The sequence below is a fragment of the Mus pahari genome, chromosome 22, assembly GCF_900095145.1.
Source record: "Mus pahari chromosome 22, PAHARI_EIJ_v1.1, whole genome shotgun sequence".
Classification (NCBI taxonomy): domain Eukaryota; kingdom Metazoa; phylum Chordata; class Mammalia; order Rodentia; family Muridae; genus Mus; species Mus pahari.
In genome coordinates this window covers 15,321,265-15,343,085 of record NC_034611.1, presented here as the reverse complement: position 1 = coordinate 15,343,085, position 21,821 = coordinate 15,321,265, and the positions used below count along the sequence as shown (strand labels likewise).

The 21,821-nt window shown below is 43.2% G+C and overlaps 1 protein-coding gene across 3 annotated transcripts in view; it reads right to left on the bottom strand.

Moving 5' to 3' along the window:
• Positions 1-21,821, bottom strand: part of Fam110b (family with sequence similarity 110 member B) — a 141,232-nt gene that overhangs the window by 97,269 nt on the left and 22,142 nt on the right. The window contains exon 2 of one of the 3 annotated variants that reach the window (XM_029533407.1): positions 6,289-6,384. The exons of the other annotated variants lie outside the window; for them this stretch is intronic. The gene's annotated coding sequence lies outside the window, so the exon portion shown is untranslated. The remainder of the gene's footprint in view (positions 1-6,288; positions 6,385-21,821) is intronic. 3 annotated transcript variants of the gene reach the window in all.

The window sequence follows — 21,821 nt, the reverse complement described above, 5'->3', positions numbered from 1 at the left end:
AGAGAGAGAGAGAGAGAGAGAGAGAGAGAGAGAGAGAGAGAGAGAGAGAGAGAGAGACCGAGACCAAGCAACCTTGGGGAGAGCTGCCCTGCACACAGGCCACTGACACAGGTTTCTCAGTGATGACCACTACTTCAAATATCATCACATGAACTGCTTAGAGAAGAGCAAAGTGCTCTTGCCATCTGCTTGCTAGATGAGCAGGAGTCCCAGGCTACAGGTGAACTGGCTCTTGGCAGAGAATTATTCATGCCCACCATAATAACTTTTAAGAAAAGAAGAAAGAGGAGGAGGGTTACTAAGCAGATGTGCTTGGGTGGAGTATGCTGTGGAAGATAAAATCTTTGAAGGTGTGACCTTCAAAGGAGGCTAACTTACTCTAGGGACTTAAAATCATCAAGGATCATTCCAGAAACAGCAACCAGAGGGGCCTGGCGCCCAATACAGTCTCACTCACAGAAGTACTTTCTTGAATGACTTATTTGGTAGAGCTATCAAAAAGCATTGGATAAAATTTTAAGACCATGTAAATACAGCAGAATTCACAACAGTAAGATAGTGTGTGTGTGTGTGTGTGTGTGTGTGTGTGTGTGTCTGTCTGTCTGTGTGATAAAAATTCAAAAGTAATAAAAATATCTAATAAAATAATTTAAAAAAAATTCAAAAGTAAGGAACAGAAAACAGAACTGGAGACACAGGCTTTGGTGACCCTGAGCACAGATCTGAAAAATATTCAGGCCTGCCTCTGCACTGCCTCTGCCAGCCAACAGTCACACTAAGACAAGTCATGTCATGTTCACATGGGGACCTACTCTATGGACACCACATTCTGGCTGTCAGACAGCTCTGCATTGTCTATAGGATCCCAAACACAGCCAGCTCTGGAAGAGAGATGATCAGGAGAAGGCAGGGCCAGCGAGCTACAGTGCATACAGTGCATGAGCTTGTATGTGCATGAGTGTGTACCAGTCATGAGCCCAGGTCAGGTCAACCCCAGCCTGACCCATCAGCGAGAAGGACTCAGAAGGAGCATCCAGGGGGTCACCTTTCTCTAGCTCACCCAGGTAACTTCTCTCAGAAGTAACATGCAAGATGTCGTGGGCCCTTTCAATGCAAAGTTACAGGACAGAGTAACAACTCTGGCTGATTAGCGATGGGATCTTTAAAGCTGAAGGCCAAGTTGCTGTGGGTGCTGGGAACATCCCTGTTAAGTAGAGCCTCATGATGCCGCTCAGGAATTCCCAAGAGCTAAGCATGACACTCCTCAATCTTTGATAGGCATGGAGGCAGGAGATGGTACTTTTAATGGGTGACTTGATGCACCTGTTAGTTTCATAACTCTTTAAATTAGGTATCCATGCAAAGAATAAACCTAGAAAAAAGCATCCTCACCGCATTCTTTGGACAGTGAGGGAGGAAGGCAGCAGTAAAACAAGCCCAGTTTTCTCAATCAGTGTTAAATATGGTGCTCTCTGAAAGTACCCAAGGAGCTGAAGGGGGCTGCAACCCTGTAGGTGGAACAACAATATGAACTATCCAGTACCCCCTGAGCTCGTGTCTCTAGCTGCATATGTAGCAGAAGATGGCCTAATCGGCCATCATTGGGAAGAGAGGCCCCTTGGTCTTGCAAACTTTATATGCCCCATAGAGGGGAATGCCAGGGCCAAGAAGTGGGAGTGAGTGGGCAGGGGAGCAGGGCAGGGGGAGGGTATAGGGGACATTCGGGATAACATTTGAAATGTAAATGAAGAAAATGTCTAATAAAAAATTTTTTAAAAAAAATATGGTGCTTTCTGCTTTATACATTTCAAGCCTTCAGAGGCATAAAACAACACAGTTCTGAGCAGAAAGCAGTCAGTGGCAATAATCCCACGACTAACGGTCAAGAACGATGGTAACTGTCACCAGATCCACAGTGAGTATCAGCCGAGACTTAACGTCTTAGCAAAAATGAGTCTGTGGCATATTGTGCATCATCAAACAGCTCTCAGTGAGGGAAGGCCAATGTGTCTCTCGATGGGTACAATCACCTTCCTACAATATACATAAATTAGATGAGCTACTGAGGGAAAGACTCTAGAACGCATTTTGATCTAACGTACCCTGAATTTCAACTCAATCAACCCCTACAGGAGCTGAGCTGTAGTGATGCCTATCTGTCTAGTGATGGACTCTAAGGAAACTAGAGCAGTCTGAGATCAGAGGAATTCTGCAGTGGGCAGAGAACAGAGGGACAATGAAGACACCAGGGTTGGTGGCAACAGTGAGAAGAAATGGCAGTTTCCCAATGCTAATGAACTGAAGAAACATGTCAAGACACTGCTAAGAACAATTGCTCAATGAAAAGAGACTCTGCGAGGCACATAAACAGGTTGCAAGTAACATTCTACTTGAAAACACAAGTTCATCATTTATGACTGGCATGTGCCCTATAAATCAAAGGTTTATGTCAATAACAAGAAGGAAGACAGAAGTATATATACATTTGAGTGCATACTCCTGGAAAAAGCTAAAGGCACTGTTTTTATTTTTTAAAGGGAATAAGCAGAAGAATCTGCGCACCTTCTGTAGATGGCTAATCAACCAACTTTACAGACTATGTTGAAAAGAATGTAACACACCACGGCTTCATTACACCGACATTTAAAAAGCCTACCTATCACTATATGAACACCTCAGAAAAGTCAGGAAAATAAACCATCCCTTCAGGTAACTGTATTCTACTACACATAATAAATGTATACTCTAGTGCCCCAGCCATGGCTTCATTTTCCACACCTTCAGTGCCAAGTGATCAGCCATTGCAATCAATCAATCAATACATGGAAAATTTAAGTGGGATGGTCTCAGATGTTGTGGCTGCATGGTAGTTCACTGCTTATGTTCAAGCAATCCGTTATTTTACTTAACAAGAGTCCCCAGGTGAGAGGACTCACAGCAACACTGTTGTAGCTTTCCTTACCTGACTGTTAGTTACTGTCATTGCTCTCTTGCTGTAACTATTTTATATGTTAACCCTTTACCAGAGGAATATATGCATAAGGCAAAACAGTAAATTCAGGGTTCCTTACCATCTACCATCTCAGGCATTATTAAAATATAACCTCCTATGGCTTGAGGGAATCATGGTAATAAGATGCCAATCCCAAGATTCATTTTAGAATGATATAAGATTGGATTCTAGAAATTAAACATGATTAGTACACTTGGAGAAAAATATTCAAATCCTTACCATTGATTGGCCAAGTTTAAAGAATTTCATGTTACTACATATTAAAATGTATTCATAATTAGTTTACTTTGATGATACATTTCAGACTGATGAAGGCAAATAAGATCAGTATGAGAGGCGAAATCAGAGGTCCTTGTGGCCTTCCCTCACTGTGATAAAACGCCCCATTAAAAACAACTGAGAAGAAAAAGATCTGGTTTAGCACAGAGTTAAAGGTTTCTATCCTTGCTCAGCAGGCCAACTGCTCTAAGTCAGGCCTGTGGCAAGGCAAAATACCACTGTGGTACAACAGGCGAGAGAAAATCAGACTACTGTGTAACAAGCAGCAAAGAAAAGCCTAAGAAAAGGCATGTTCGTCAAAGGCGCTGACCCAGTGATCCTCCTCCTCCAACTAGGCTCTAAGAGCTTTTTTCTTCTTTTAGGATTTTTCTTTCAAAATTCGTGATAATGTGTGTTTGCTTTTTAGTGTGTGCCATATGTGTAAGAACCTGCAAAGACCAGAAGCAGATGTCTGACCCTGGAACTATCTGCCAGAAAATACTGACTCGAGTAGAGGCAGAACACGTTCCTCCAAAATTAGCTGAGAAAAGATGAAGCAAAGGGCACCAATGAAACAGCCTCAGAGAGCAGGGGCTGAGAGGCACCGCCAGGGATCTCCACAGGACCCGGGACCCTGCCCCAGGCACAGGCTATGCAGGTCTGCCAGAGCAGAGGCCACAGAGCAGCGGTGGCAGAAAAGGGCTATCAATGCTCAGAGCTGCTACACTTGGGTAGGACTCTCATCCAGCTCCCTTTTCAAGAGGTCCAGACCACAGGCAAGGAACCTTGGGACATCAGAGTTCTTACAGTAAGGTTCAGAAGGATGAAGCAGGCAGGCAGGAAAGGAAGGGTGGGAGAGATGCAACGGGAAGACTGCAGGAGGAAAGCAAGACTGATTCAAAACATCAACATCTCAAACATCCTCAGAACTGCATTGAAATGCACACATTCTCCCAGGTCTTTACAATTCTGACTGTTCCACAGGGACACGAAGACCAAAGCTGAAAGTCATCCCGCCCTCTGGATCTTAGCAAAAGGGTTCTCATTTGCTCGGTCCCCTTGAAGCACTTTCAGTTCACTTCTCATCTGCACTGTGCGTGTCCAATGCTGGCATAGAGACAATGGAGGACGGGCACTGCCAGCAAGGTTCAGACACAGCCCCTTGCTAATTTATAAGACTTACAGTGGATTATATAATTATACTTTCTTTTCTTTAAAAGCTGTGCCTCTGTTGTGTGTGTGTGTGTGTGTGTGTTGCTTGAGATAGAATCCAGTAATTTGTGCATGCTAAGCACAAATTCTATTCCTGAGCTGTACCCCAGCTCTAAGCAGTATTTGAATGCTAGGCAATGTCATTCATTTCAACTGCACACAAAGCGAATCCTATGAAATGACCACTTAGGAAATTCTCTAATGTGATGGATTTAACTGTGGTTTCAGTTCAAAGGATGCAGAAAAGAAAGCCAAAATTTAAGTAAGCTGCATTTAATTTATGTACAGCGTATGTGTGTTGTTCAATTTCAGGTTGCTTTGCTCCTTAAAGTTTTAGAAAAGTACATATAATGAATGTGATAATATTTCAAAGCCTTTCATCTTTAAGAATAAGAAGAAACACTATCTAATAAGAGAGAACAAATACTGTTGTACATTCAATTGCATTTAAACTTATAAATACTCAAGACTATACTGCCCTTTGTATTTAGATAGTAACAGAAAGAACAGAAAGATTTAGAAATATAGAACTATTCACTCCAATTGCCACTCAGAGCCATAGCTTTTGCGAATGAAATTTTATGATCAAGGAGGAGGCAATTATTTATTGAACAAACAATGAGGTTACTGAACTAGTAGCTTTCGGAATTCCCTCCTTCTGTCGGGCTCTCGTCAGCATTCAGAATGAAAGTATTTGTCTTATTACAAACATACCATGATAACACTATTGACTTATATCATGGTCACTGCGGGCTTCCTCTCACAACGAGGTATGCACTTTGTGCCTGGAACAGCATATTTTATATATGCCAACTTATTCAGTACTTGCAGAACTGTGGGGAAAAGTGCTACCATCTGCATCCTTCAATCAGCAGAGCATAAACTGTACACATACAGGTTGTATGTAAATGGGAAATGTATTCATGTTATACAAAGACCTTGTATATATGGACAGAAGGTGATTTTATGTAGCACTTTGGTGCACCTGTACTTTTACTGTGAAATAGGACAGGAACAGAAAAAACTGCTCCTCTTGGAACTGCCATGTCAGGTCTCAGGTCTAGGGGAAATGTCTGTATAGTAGCTCGCTGGGGAGTAGTGCTGTTGGTACTAGGCTGACCCCATGAGTAATTCTATCCTAACAGTGCTAAGTGGGAAGACTAAATACAAACATAAAGTGGGTTCAGATAACTTGGGAAAGGCTACTGTAAGCAAATGGCCGAGTCAGTACATAGCGGTGACAAGAAAGAGCATTCCTTTCGGGGACAACCAGGGTGATGAAGGTACTTGAGTAGCTGCTGGCCTCGGTCAGACCAGCACCAGAGCCTCTGGACCGAGGTGGGGATGACCGAGGTGGGGATGACCGAGGTGGGGATGACCGAGGTGGGGATGACCGAGGTGGGGATGACNGACCGAGGTGGGGATGACCGAGGTGGGGATGACCGAGGTGGGGATGACCGAGGTGGGGATGACCGAGGTGGGGATGACTGAGGTGGGGATGACATTTTCAGATGTGTTCTCCTCCAGCCCCTCCCGTGCCAAGCAGACTGCTGCAGGAGGGTTCAGGTATGTGTGTCCCAAACACTGGGCGCTGAAAGGACTTCACACGTGTGTGCTGAATAAATACAGAGAATGAAGGAAGCAAATAGAAGGTCAGGAGGGAAGGAGGGGAAAAAAGAAAGAGAAAATAAATGAAACTTTAAAAAAAAAAAGATGCCAAGATTCCATTCAGCACATAAAAGCATGTGGTTACTTACGGATGAATGTATATGTGGGTTTAATAATACATTTTAAAATATGGTTACCTTTAATTTCACTTCTAGGCCATAGAGTCCTGGAAGCTTTTGATTCAACTCTCAGAAAAGATAGGCCTGATGTTCTCAGCGTCCAGCTTGGGATTTCTGAGAAGAGATGAACATAGACTAAGCATCCTGCTGACCAGTAAGAGGAATTTCAAGGAGCACTGAGATGAAACTAGTTTTCATTGAATAACATAAGGCACTGCATTTCCTAAAACTCTGAGGGGAAATATGAGTTAGAGGTCCTGCTCAAAGGGAGCTGCTATGGCAGGCTTTACATTGGTATGAGGAAACAACAAAATCAGTCAGTGGGTGGGTGTGCTCTGTGCACTCAAGCAGCCCCAAGGGACCTGAGAATCATCCTGGGATTCACAGGCCTCCAATGCAGCATCCCTTGGAGAACCAGGGATCAGGCTTTAGCTCCTGGGACTGGGTGAGCAGGAAGGAGCTCCTAAGACACCACAGCAGAACTTCTCAAAGGAAAAGAAGCTTATACTCTGAGAACTCAGTTCTTGTAAAGGGAGAAAGGAGTGTATCTGTTGCAGCTGTCCCTGTGCCCCAAATGCAACACTGACCTGGCCTCAGGCGAGAGTGTTCCTGTACATGTACAGTTGTAGGACAGACCGTGGGTTAGGCCATTCTCAGGCAAGAAAAAAGAAAAAAGCTTTGATTGGGCATGGCTGGCCCTAACCAACATGCTGCATTTTTAAAAAAACTGGTGAGAAACTGAGGCTCCCTACGGGATGTGGTTTCCCACATCTACTCCATGTGAGACGGCTTTCACTGTGTTTGGGGATGGCTGGATGAATCATGAAAGCAATGTTTATCCAGACATCTGGCAGCTCACAAGAAGACTCAGTGCTGGAAATTTTAACTCTCTCTTCCTCCCACATCTGCCTTTGTCAGATGCCACAGTAGCAAAGGACTGCATCTTTGAAAGTGAGAGGCAGCGAGAAGCAGAGAAGGTCTGGCTGCACAGACATCTCTACGGAGAGGCACTCTCCATGCATGCATAGAAAACTAAGCAGTACCTGAAGAATTACTTGAAATCGTAACGTATAATGGTTAAGGAGCATACCACTGGGGTCTCTGCCAGACCCCCAACTACCACGTGTCCCCTTTTGGACTGAGGCATGGTGAATACTGTACACAAAGTTTATATTACTAAGCCTGCACATTGTGACCTAGATTTATATGGCCTCAGTAACTGCCGAGAAAGCCTGAAAATGTCTACTTTAATAACAACTAAGAGTAATCCATCCGCCTCCCCCACCTATCACCTGCAAACCTTTCGGAACTGTCTGCTTCAGTTTGATTACTCAGTGATGCATAGCAAAAGCGCGGAGCGGATCTCAGCACTGGACTGAACAGAAATGAAGTCTCAACTTCTGTGCTTCCCCTTGCTTCCTTTGGTACGCGAAATACAATGACACCGTTTTATATGGGATTCCAAGGGTTTAAGTCAATAAAATCATATACTTTTAGAATTATATTAGAGCACTTTAAATATGCATGAAGTCTGAGTTCAGTTTAATTTGTTGTGATCTAAAGTAAAATAAATGGTTTTGCACTATGCTATTTTGCAACCAGTGGGTTTTGTTAGTTTGTTTGGGGGAGTTTTGGGCTCAATCTCTTTTTCATCTTTATTATTCTTATTGCCTACTTTTATGCTTTTGAAGAGAAAAAATAAACAGCTAAATTCCATTATAATTTAGCGATATTAGAGTCACACAGTTTTGACTGAGGCAGGAGTAACGTAAGTAAGAAATCCAGTTTATGTTCAGAGTAGCCATGTGAAATCAAAGCCACCGCAATAGAATAACCAACATCATATATCCCTGAGCCTTGGAGACCCTATGGTTATGTGCACAGCTGAGACATTTTTACTGAGGAGATGAAAGCCCAGAGTGGTTATGCGCCCATTTCAAAGCCACACAGCACACCTCTGGTATCAGTCTTCCTACATGCCAATTTAGTACTCTATCTATTACATCACAGTTGATCTCTAATTTCCACAAAGCTCTGAAAAGCTTACTACTGTGCCTATTTTAGTGTCAAGTGAAAATATGCTATGAATATTTCAGGCATCTTAATATCATAAGGCAACTTAGTCACTAGAGTATAATCTACATTTTTGTTCTACTATTTATATTAGCCGATGTGTTGAAGGCCCATGGGAAACTAAAGTAAAATGTGGGATATTCTAGACTCCGGTAATCCAAAACTACAATTTTTCTCTTGTTCATAGGCAGAACATAATGATAGGGTTTGCTAAAGCACAATTTCGGGTGATTTTATAGCCATCTATCAAGTGAACTCAAAGTGTACAAAAGCAATGTGTAAAGCAAGAACCTGAGAACTACTCAGTATCAGACCCACCACTAAGAATTTGTATTCTCGCTGGGCAGAGGTGGTGCACGCCTTTAATCCCAGCACTTGGGAGGCAGAGGCAGGCGGATTTCTGAGTTCGAGGCCAGCCTGGTCTACAAAGTGAGTTTCGGGACAGCCAGGGATACACAGAGAAACCCTGTCTCGGGGGGGGGGGGAAGAATTTGTATTCTCTAAATCTCCAGAACTGCTCAGTTCACTCAGACCAGCACTGTGATCAGCAGTTACCTGCTGACTCCTACTATCTGTGTCAGTTGGTGCTGGGTGCATGAGATCCAAAAAGCTTGAGGCAGTGATCGGAAGGCCCCAAAGAGCTAAGTCTGTGTATGCGGGATAGTTGTCGCCTAGCAAATCCACTGGTGGTTTCTGTAAAGAGTATGAACTGACACACACAGGTAAGTAAGGGGTGTGTGCAAGGATGAATGAGAAATTCAACTACCCAGGGCAGCAGGGGACAGAGACCTCCACGCATGCTACAGAGAACAGATAGGCCAGGGAAAAAAGCCTCCATTAGGAGGGATTTATTTCTTGAATCTTGAATCTGTGAGACAATTAAGTACAGCCAGCCCTCTGTAGTCATTGATTTTTATCTTTGGATTTAACCAACAGTTCTTAGAAAATATCGAGGGACATTTTCATCTTAACTGAACTTACAGAGTATTTCCTGTTATCAATCCTGAACAAAGTAATGTAACAACTATTCACACAGCATCTAACTGTCCCAATATTCTAAATCAGCCACCAATATTCTAAATCAGCCAGGGGTGATTGAAAAGTATATGGAAGATGCCTATAGGTTCTATGAAAACACATTGTCTGTTTATAAGAGGAACTTGAGCATCCACAGACTTCAGCAAATGAGAAGTATCTAGAATCTAATCGCCTCGACAGATCAATTGACAACGATGGCTTCTTTATATTTCTTCATATAAACTCATGATTGTTATATAATCACATTGTCAAATAACCATACTAAGGAAAAAGCAATAGGGTCTAGATTTTACACTTTGTTAACAACAACAACAACAACAAAAAACATCTTATATAAGCATACAAAGAGATTGTCAGCATATTTTTTTAAAAGTACAAGAAATCCTTAATGACATCCATGATCTTGCTACTAGAATTGTTAAATAAAAATCTGAAAATGCAATTATTAAAAATCCAAATGTTACATGTTCTCTGAAAAAATAATTTATCAGTTTTTTCTGAATCAGAGAACACATTTATTTGTCTTAGTAGTTCTCCCTCTAAGTATGAGGAACTAAAACACATAGTTGCCACAAAAGACTGACATGGGAATGTTCATAGCAACCTTATTGATCAGGGTCCCAAACCCAAAATAACCCAGATGTTCATCAGATGGCAAATAGATACACAAAATGTTATGTGGAAAACACCACTCAGGAAAAAAAAAAAAAGATTGGTGCAAATAACAATATAAGGGAATGGAGGACCACTACATCCTAGGAAAGATGCCAGATGTGAAGCACTAAACATCTGGTTGCACTTACTGAAAACTCTGGAGAAAGTAAAACTTCATCAGTAGACATCAGATCAAGGACTGCCATGAAAAAAGGAGAGGAACTAACTACAAAACAGAATGAGAGACATGTCAGATGATAGAAACTCAGCCCATGAATGGAAGAGTGGTTACCTGTAGCTTTGTGTCAACTTGACACAGCTGGAGTTATCACAGAGAAAGGAGCTTCAGTTGGGAAAATGCCTCCATGAGATCCAGCTGTAAGGCATTTTCTCAATTAGTGATCAAGGGGGGAGGTTCCCTTGTGGGTGGTGCCATCTCTGGGCTGGTAGTCTTGGGTTCTATGAGAGAGTGGACTGAGCAAGCCAGGGGAAGCAAGCCAGTAAAGNACATCCCTCCATGGCTTCTGCATCAGCTCCTGCTCCCTGACCCGCTTGAGTTCCAGTCCTGCATCCTTTGGTGATCAACAGCAGTATGGAAATGTAAGCCGAATAAACCCTTTCCTCCCCAACTTGCTTCTTGGTCATGACGTATGTGCAGGAATAGAAACCTTGACTAAGACAAGTTGGTACCAGCAGAGTGGGGTATTCCTGTAACAACCTGACCATGTTTTGGGGAGGACTGTGGAAGGACTTTGGAACTTTGGGCCACTGCTTGTGGACGTTGTACATCGTGGTGCGCACTAGGCTCCGCACCACGATGTACAACGTCCACAAGCAGCTTTGGTGATCAACAGCAGTATGGAAATGTAAGCCGAATAAACCCTTTCCTCCCCAACTTGCTTCTTGGTCATGACGTATGTGCAGGAATAGAAACCTTGACTAAGACACCTGTACATATCTGTGCTACTCCTGAACTGTATACTATAGGTCAGTAAGTTTGACTGTATATACATTAATTCCATATACATTGTACCTCACAGATATGGTTTTTAAAAGTAGCTTGAGGCTCTCTGCACTTCTTGTTCTTTTCTCTCTGCACATGTGCCCTTTCTTTCTCTCTCTCTCTTTCCTCTATTCCCCTCCCCATGAGACTTCTCTGGCCCCAGTCCTTGAGGTCAGTGAACTCACCTACTCAAGAGCAGCTTCCCAATAAATGTGCCTTTTTATCTCCTAACTTCACCTGTAAGACATGAACACCCATCATGGAATGGTTCTCCAGATCTTCAGATACCTAAGGGTCAGAACTGCTAGCAGTGGCTACACGCCTGGAGACCACCAAAATTAAAGACATGCTCACAGGGAAAGGCTACACGCCTGGAGACCACCAAAATTAAAGACATGCTCACAGGGAAAGGCTACATGCCTGGAGACCACCAAATTTAAAGACATGCTCACAGGGAAATGGCTCCATTGTTCTACTATTCCTATAGCCTTGCTAATAGATTTCTTAGGTCAGCCTAATAATATTTAGTTAATAACCAATCTCTTCATTACAAGAGGATAGATATATTTCTACAGTTTGATAGTTCATGAATGGTAGAATATGGGAGACAAGACATGCAAATAATGTGTGGGGAAACCAACTGGGAAATTTTGAATGGACATGAGAAGACTGTGAATCAACTTGAAAACTCTTCTTAAAATACTTTGACTAATATTTCCCAAAGGACTTCCATGTGTTGGTGTAGGGGACAAAATGGGGTCCCACGTCCACTCGCAGCTAGGGTCACTGGGTGAGGCTGGATTCGGGAAGTTTGACTGTGTGCGCCCCCCACTGAACCACTGGGCAGGGCTGGCGTTGGACTTTGAGAAGCCGAGGGACCCCACGCCAGGGATGTGGAGGTGCAGTCTGGGGTCCCTACGGGCCTGCCAGAGTTGGGTCTGACTCTCAGGCAACACAGATGCCACTGGGTACGGCAAAGAGCTGGTTCTGGGGTCCCTGGGCCACATAGAGGCTAGGGACATCAGGTTCTCAGTCTTGGACACTTGGGATGTTGCTGGATGTTGCAGAAGAGCTGAGAACAGAGTGGGGACCCTTAGGTGGACTCTGGCCCATGGGCTGAAGGGCAAAGGGGCAGGGAGGAGAGAGCCCTGGCTGGTTACTGCCAGATGAGGATTCGGCAGGGCTGCTTGGGTTGGTTGGCAGCTGTGGCTGGAGAACTCAGGAAGGCCTCCCAGCAGGAGGTTAGACGCATGGATGGTTAGAGGGTGAGCTACTCCTTAGCTCCAGCATGGTGGGTCCCCGTCCATGGTTTAAAGGTGTTTATAGTAGAAAGGCAGAGAGAGGGAGAGAGTGGGAAAGTAGAGGTCGGCCATGGCCACATGGAGTGAGGGGGAAAAGGGGGAGCAGTAGGGCAAGAGGAGAGAGTAAGAGCACACCTCTCTGCTGGGGGTGGGGGAGGTGGGCGGGGGGGGGGAGGAAGGGGTGCTGTAGGAGGCTGTAGCTGTGACAGGAGCCAGGGGCCCAGGAGGCGTGGCCGAATACCTGCTGTCCCATGCAGGCAGAAGTCAATGCCCACTAGGTCACTGGGGTTCAAGGCCTGTGCTCAACCAGGGACCAGGCTGTCTGTGCACAGCTCACCGCCCCACATTGGTGACTAGATAGAAAAAGACATTAAGGTTAGGCAAGAAAGTCCTTGCTCACACCAAGTCCTACATACCTGTGGTAGTTTGGTATGTCTGGCCCAGGGAGTGACTTTACCGGAGTAGGTATGGCCTTGTTGGAGGAAGTATGTCACTGTGGGGGTGAGCTTTGAAACCCTCATCATATGTGCCTAGAAGCCAGTCTTCTCCTAGAAGCCTTTAGATGAAGATGTAGAACTCGCAGCTCTTCCCACACCTTGCCTACCTGGACACTGTCATGCTCCCACCTTGTTCATAATGGACTGAATCTCTGAACCTGTAAGCCAGCCCCAATTAAATGTTGTCCTTATAAGAGCTGCTTTGTCCAAGGTTTCTGTTCACAGCAGTAAAACTCTAACTAAGACATATCTAATTCCTGATTTAAGTCGTTTTAGGAAGTTTTCTGGATTTAAATAATTTTGGGAAATGAGGGTGGTATAAAAAGGCTGAGAGTTGTACACCTTGATCTAAACTCTGCTAGAAGACTGACCTCCGGCAACTAGGAGGAGGGTCTCAAAGCCCACCCCTACAGTGACACACTTCCTCCAACAAGGCCAAACCGCCTAATAATGCTGCTCCCTGGGCCAAGCAAAGCCAAACCACCACAATACCAAAATAGCAATGTCTTCTATGGCAGAAGTCATATATGTATGTGGAAAAGACCAACTACTTCTTGACGTTATCATTCAACTGTAACTGCATCATAAATACAAGAGTAAGCACAGACTGCACTGCCTGAAGCAAGATGCTCAGTAAAACAAACATGAGTTCTACTTTGTGAACTGCTTAGCACAAGTAGGGTAATAGTATGCCTAGGGTAGGCTCACAAGTTTCCTCCTAAAGCTCATCTTAAAGGCCTCTTGATCTTTTATAGTGAGAATTGCCCTCCACTATTAAGGCCTGAAAATGGTGCATGAAGCCAAAATTGACCAAGCTAACGTTGACAAAAAGGCATGCACAGATAGACAGGCGTGGTGCTTTGAAGGAGAATGCCCCTCACAGGCTCGTATATTTGAATGTTTGATGACATTGTTTAGGGGAAGGATTAGGAAGTGTGGCTTTCTTGAAGGAGATGGGAAGGGGTGGGCTTTGAGGCTTCAAAAGCCCACACCAGGCCTAGTATCCTTCACTCTGCTTCCAACCTCCATATAAGATGTAATCTCCAAACTACTGTTCTAGTACCATGCCTGCCTGACGCCATGCTCCTACCACTATGGTCATGGACTCACCTTCTGAAACTGTAAGTGCCCCTGCCCAATTAAATCCACTCGAAGTTGCTTTGATTGTGTACCTTCGCGGGAATAGAAATGCAACTGAGACAAAAGGAGACCTAGAAATAGTTAAATCAACTACCAAATTTCAATAGCATGAAAATGGAGCAATGGAGAGACAGCTAGCATTCTGAGTAGCAGACATTATAGAGAAGTAATATGGCTCATGGCAAGCACATTCTAGTAACTGAACAATATAATATTTCAATAGGCTCCCTTGTAAAGTTTGTAGACCTGGAAGCACCAATGAAGTAGTAATACCCTATCCTAATATTTAATAGGTATACTTCCTAGAGCGTATCACTGCCTCACAATATGTTTCCCAAAACTCAAGCTTCAACCTGATCAGCAGAGCTGACTATTCCCAAGTAGCCCTGCTCACCCCTCCATTCTGTGCTCATGTCTTCCCTCTGTTCTGGACTTCCCTTCTGTAGCCTGTCTCTTTACACCATTTCATAGATACACAAATTTAGGCTGATAGAGGATGAGGGCTTTTATGGATCAGCCCCATCCGCGGCTGTCCCTGACGTGCCTGGACCCCAGGCACTCAGAGTTGTGAGCAGACGCTCCCAGCTAACCACCCTTTGTACTTTATCTTGGGTACATCCTGTCTGCTGTCCGAATGCCTGTATGTCCTGGCATGTCTGGAGACTTCAGCCCATTTAACCATAGCTCAGATCACCCTGCTTTTGAGTACATTCCCTTGGTCTATCTAAGCTTAGATTTCTTATTCTCCCTGCCATGCCCTGGTGTCTTGCTAAGTCCCAGGTAGATACTCAGGTAAGATCATCTACTGTTGTAACTCCCACTAGGCCATAAAACTTTCCTGGTTATCTCAGTCCCTAGGACTGAATCCAGGAGTGAGACTTCATATGTTTGTGAATGAGTCAGGGCTCCAAAGACAGAACAGTCAATTTTGTCCCTGACCTGAGCTGTCTCATCTTATCCATTCAGTGCTGAACCACTGGGTTATGTGGTCACTTAAGTAAGCCCAAGCAAATATTATTTTGCAGCTATTAAACGTGGTGGGTTAGCAACTATCATAACAAACAAACAAGCAAAACGAAAACAAAGCACAATGCCTCCTTTAACTGGGACATGGGGGAAAAGCCAATATGATGAGCAAAGGACAATTCTAGATGTCCTGGTCACCTGTATCTGGATCCTGCCTCTGGAGCCTAGCATGGTTTAAGTAACTCATTTCCATTCTAAAAGCCCATCTCCATGTCTGTAACACAAGGAAAATAGAATGCTCACCTAAAAGGTTCATATTAAGGATTAAATGTCCACGAGTTAGCAATTGAGCCACAGGGCTCTCTGTCCACTCTGCTCTGGCTAGCTGTGCGGCAGTGGCCATGATAGGCAGAAACGGGTCATGTTCTGGCCACTACTGTAACTAAAGACCTGAGAGTCTCCTTGGGGAGGTGGCTTCTTCATCAACAATGCAAACTGATCTTATGTTAGGTGAAGACATTGTGACAAACTGTAAAACTGCAGGGCACACAGGAGGCAGGCCACGATAGGGGCGATTGTTGTTTGTTTTCCTAACTCTCCCCCTCTCCTTTGCTTATGGATCACTGATTTCTGAATAACCCGGACATTTTCTATCTTGTCCCAAACAGGACTATACAATTAATGACAACAGTTTGAAACTCAAACTAAAATGAATGGCATCTCCTCACAGCCATGTCTCTCATGGGGACAGGTGCGGCTGTTTCCAATAAATTAATTTATTTGCACCACGCTGAAAGAGAGTCCCATAAATATATGGTACATTGAAACTTTCATTAACTACACTCAAACTAAATTCACCCAGCCCATCATTTTTATTCATGGATTCTCTACAAACAGTCTTAGGGAACCACACAATGGAAGAAAGGTTACGTCCATGTTCAAATGTCTAGAGAACAACTTGGTGGAGAAATTGCTGAAACTTGCTGCATGCCAGCATTACACACCTTTCGAGGATGAGTGTGTACCAATACCCAGGTGTAAATTAACAAAAATGCATTCTCTTGTAAATAATGCACATTTACAGGAAGAGCACTGTATCTCAAATGCACCCTCCCATACTCCTATAAACGGTATATAGTCACACAGCTTATCACACATAAACACAAGATCTTAAACCTAGCACATTGTTAGTTGTATATTATTCAATTAATAATGATGTTCTTTCCCCCATGATTATAAGTCAGAAGCAAGAAAATTCCCAACCAAATGGCCAGACATGGCTGGGTGGGTCTCTTATTTACTCTACATACAAGAATACAAACAGGAGCAGCAGGATGGGTAGAGGGCAGCGCCACCTCCTTACTTTAAATGTTTCCAGCTGTGAAACGCTGATATTTCCTAAATACACTAAGAGGTATCTTTGTTATGGTCAGGCCAGTCATTCCATAGTGACTATACTTAGATGTCCAGTAGAAATGGGATTTGTAGTTGTTAAATTCTTATATGTAAAATCTGTTATTAACTTATGGAAAATATTTCTTAAAAAAAAAACAAAACACAGGAGTAGTGAACCCCCAAACACCTAAGGCAGAAAGAGTTGGTCTTACCTTGAGGGTGAGCTCTAAAGTATTGTTTTTAAATGACTAGCTATTAAATCACTCATTGTGTTGTTTGAAAAATAAAAATTAAAGAATATTGTTTAAGTCACCCTCAGATATAATGCCAAAAAATGGTGTCAACAAGTTTCTGAGTCCTATTATTATACACTGGCAATTTTCCCTCCTTTCTAGCCTCTCCAAAAACCAGCGAGGGAACTTCACGTAAATGAAGTCTTTCTTTTTTCCTTAAAAAGTCCAGGCTAAGCTCATGTAGTTGAATCAGTGAGTTTCATTTGAGAGAGCCTGTCTCAAAGATAATAAACACAGCAAGTGTATACACTTACATGCATGTGAACATGCAAGTGTACTCATAAGAGTGTGTGTGTGCACATGCTTGCACACACGTGTGTGTTTGTGTGTATGTGTGTGTGCGCACACACACACATACACTCTCAGAGATCTGGAGATGTACAGCAGCAGAGTACTGGCCCTGTGTACTATCCCAGTACTACAAAAAAAAAAAAGTCTCTACAATATATTCAATGTTGGGTTCAGAACAGGATGTCTTAGCTCACTGAAAGACAACAGGCTCCGATGCCTGTCACTGACAAGCACATGGCTTTCCCACATACCTGTGTTCCCTGACAGAGAATCACTGACAGCCCTCCAACTTGGCTCCCTCATCCTTGCAAGACATATAATTGGAGTCCTCCTCAAGTGCTTTTCTGAGCAGGCGGAACTTATTTCAAGCCAAAAAAAGAAAAAAAATCTCTATTCTTGGCTTTTCCAAAGAAGATCCATTCATCTCCTTCAGAAACAAATATAAGAAGATGTCAATATCAACACTAGTATTTGCCACTAGTCTACGGAACGAGGTAGAGTATTAGTAAAATGTAAGGCAATATGCTGGGCACAACTTTTCTTTAAGGCTTCAGCAGGTTTTACTGAGACATGTTTTTATATTATACATTGTTTAAAATTGGATAAAATATGCATAACATGATATTTCTCATCTTAACCACTCTAATCATCCCACTGGGTGATGAAATACTCTTACCGTGCTCTGCACCATTACCAGCATACTTCTCTAGAACTATTTTCTTCCTGAAAACCTAAATGTTCTATATTCTGCCCATTAAGCAACTCTGCATTCTTTCCTTCCCAGCCTGGGCCTTCTCCGTTTTCCTTCTTGGCTGCCTACACTTGATACTTGGTCCAAATAGGACCATATAATACAGTCACTTTGTAGCTGGCTTCTTTGAAGCTTCGTAATTCCCCCAATGGTTCAGCCGTGATGTCCCATGTTTCATAGGACCTTTCTTCTTGTACCAGAACACTCAGCCTTCATGACCAAAACAGACAGCCACATGCTTCTCAGCAGTAAACCCTTTGGATGGACAGGCAAAGTGCAGACTATTGTGTGAGCCTTCTTGAACTGTCAGAATATAGAGGCAGCCCCTGCCCCCAAGCCTCAAAATGCTATTCACTGGCAATGTGAGCATCTTCCAACAAGGATCTGCAGGGGGAGTGTGTTAGCTCAGTCACATGGCATGTCCATAAAATAAGATAGGAGAATTCACTCTGGTTCAACTCCCTATGCTTATTGTTTGCTTCATTCTATGCTCAGGGTTCTGAGAAAGTCAGTATTTGGAAAAATGACTAGGCAGCAAAATCGAGACTATTCAAATTAATGCCTCCAGAATATACAATTCAAACCCATGTCCCTATCATGTTACTGGCAACTTGGCTATCTTAACAGTGAAACACAGTAAGAATCTCATATACAAACGACTGAGGCCAGAAGTGTTTCAGATTTCAGTCTTTCAGACAGATAAGGAGTTTTCTTAAGGAAGGAGTCCAGGTTCAAACACAGAATTCACTCTCTGTCTTACTTTCCTACAAGATGTTTCCCAAGTTAACCTTGTATCCTCTCATGTCCATCAGGCTGCACTCTCAAATCAACATGGGACTTAGGAAAATTACTACTCGGTAGCCAAAACATAACTGGTTCAAAAAGGATAGTATTTACAGCTTAGTGATCAAAAGTGCTCACTAGCTATCAAACAACCCCAAAATGGAATTTCATTTCTTAGAGTTTTTCTCGGTATCAAATACATACATACATACATACATATATACATATTAATGACAGAATATTGAAAATAGTAAATAATAATTATATTTCAGTTCCTAGTGGTAGCAATACATCAGTTCTACATGAGGATTTTCAGCTTTTCATGCTTCCTGACACCCCAGTCCACCACAGTAAAACCACTTTCTCTTTTTCCCTCACTGACACCGAAGAATTCAACTGACCATGATTCCAGGTGCCATCTGGGCCCTGGATGTTATTTGTGCTGTCTGCTCACCCAGCTGATAATCAACTGCCTTAAACTGGCTTAAACAAGTAGCTGACTTGTGCTCTCATTTGACCTTCACAACAGCACTAAACACATCCGAAACGCATGCTTTCCCAGTGCACACTGACTGAGCTGGTTCTACCCATCATCTTCCTTGCCTTCATTGGTTCCCCTCTAGATCCCAGAGGCTCTGGCACAAAGCATCCTCTAGGAGAGGCTTGCTGAATAACCAAAGCCAGGCAGTTTAGCCAGTCTGGGATATAATGAAAGACACACACCCAGGCTCATCCTGGGTCAAAAATTTGCCCTGCAATCCTGACAGATGAAGCAGTGCCAGAAAAGGGGGAAGGGGCTGAGCTTATCCCTTCCGACCACTGACACGCAGAGCATGCCAGCTGCTTCAGGAACACCTTGACTGAAGCCTGGTAGAAAACCTAGAGCTGAAACCGTGAGCAGATTTCCAGAGCCTCTGCTGATATGCAAAGGGGAATTGAGGTCATTGCTATCACTAAGCTTTTAGAACATTCATTGTGCAACAAGGGACAATAAAATTTTTACTTCAACTTCTGGCTTTCTTTCCTCCCAGTAAAATCTTTTATCTGAAAGTATCTATTTCACAGATTACAAAAACAACCAAACTTCATCAAAATGGCATTAGGAAAGTTCTCCTTCCTTCCAGCCACACTTACCCAGGAGAAATCTGCCTTCTCAAACGCTAACACTGATGAAAAGGTACTTACTTAGTTTTGTTGTGTGAGACAGTCAGATTAAATGGGTCAACCACATAATTAAACCATAAAAATAGAATGGATTTAATAATGTAATAATAAATAGTTCAATATTGTGGGAGTTAAACTCATTTCCAAATAAAACTAATCTTAATTGTAGAATACACATTCATTAGATTGCTACTTGAAATCCTCATAATTTTGCAAAAGATTTGATTTGGTTCACTGAGGACTTTTTGGCATAAAGAACTGAGACAAAGTTCAGAGACCGTTACATATTTCCACATATTTAATTAATTTAATAGCATCTAAATCAATTTTTGTTGGAATAAGAAAAAGTATTTCAAGCATGTAAATTTAACAGATCTATCTTAAAGTAAAAACCACCTAAGCTTTCTGAAAAATAAAAATAGCATCCTGCCAACTATTAAAATCCTAAGAAAAAGACTAGGATAATATTTTAGGATAATAGTTTCCATTGGGTAATATTTTGGCTACATTTAAAAGTACTTTATTAAAGTAGCAAACACTACACAGTATATTTTCCTTTAAAATTAAATTGAAGATAAGTCGTTTACTTCTGGGTACCTGCCATGCTTATCAAATGGCATCCTCCCAAGCAAGCCCTAACTGACACAGGACTCTAACTGAGAATAAATGCATGTCCAAAGTATGTAAGAATGATTCTATTAAAGACAGAGGGTCATCTATACCCATGGTGGTGGGACAGGCTGTCATCCCAGCACTGAGGAAGCAGAGGCAAGTTCACTCAAGCCTGAACTACTGAGCAAGTCTCTGTCTCAAAAAAAAAAAATCATATGCATGCATGCATATATACACATATGTGTGCATGCATACTAAAGAATATGGAGGCTGCATTGGAGATTCCTGTTGAGAAGGCTCCAGTCCAGCCAGGGGCTCTTCCTATCCCACACATCCTCGGCAAGGTTTTCATCAGGCCAACCACATCCAGACCCCTCCCTTCCCACCTGACAATCCCAACTGAATGCACCTGTTGTCCCAGTCTCAACACGGGCACCTCAAAGGTAAGATTTCATCGGGCAGTTTAGAATCACCAGCAAAGATATGGGAAATCCCAAGAGTCAAAAACTGGGACAGATGGGCAAGTCTGTGTTTGAGCCAAGCTCCCGGTGACACTGAACTACAGTGCAAAGCACGTGCCTGCTCAAGGCTTCCTAGTAACCTGTGTATAGGTGTACTAGAGAAGAACCCCTGAAACCCCACAACCCTAGTCGAGAAAGGAGGTCACTACACAAAAGCCTGTGGTTGAAGAACTGACACTTCAGACCACAGGGAAGGTCACCTTGAACAGCCTTTGCACAGAGAACTGGTAATCTGGCCTGCCACGTTAGCGCTGATAGTGTCAGTTTTGTTTGAGCCTCTTCCAAAATGGGGAACAGAAGGCGAAACTACAACACTTCCCGAGTGCACCAGGACCTTAATGCACAGCCAGTTATTCCCCATTCACAGGAGGCCAGTGGTCTAGTCCCAGTCACAGAACAGTAAGAGGTGTCCCAGAACTGAAGGTAGCAGCTCCCCCTCCTGCGCTGTGCTTCTAAGTGTTTATCAGTTTTCAGTGGTGTTAAAGAGAGAAGTGACCTTATTTCACAACAATGAGCCCCTGAGAGGGCTCTGAATAGACTCCTCCATTAATTCTACCGTGGAACAGGCACAGAGCCTCCAAGGCCTGATGAAATCATCCCACATTGAGAAGAAGAAAAGATGTGTGAGAAACAAAGCAGTCTCTATAGGGAACGGACAAAGCCAAGAGGTACCAAGATGCTACAGTGTCCACCTAGGAATGCAGGACAGAAAGATGACTGTCTACTACACCGGGGGCTCAAACTTCAATGTACCAACCCAGTCCCCTTTGCACACTGGTTCAGTCTGGACTGAGATTCCTCCGATCTCATATTAGGCTGTAATCTGCCTTCCTACCACTCTCCTTCCTGGATTCTGGTTCAGTAATTTAGAGGACATACGTTTCACTCATTCTATCACCTAGAAAGGCCTTTCTGATATAGCAAATTACTATTGATACAACCTAGGAAGTACCAGGCTGGAGCAATTCCCAAGGAGGGAGAGATAGTACCCAATATGTACCATAAACCCCCATGGGTCCTAAGGACAGTGCTCTCTCTCTCTCTCTCTCTCTCTCTCTCTCTCTCTCTC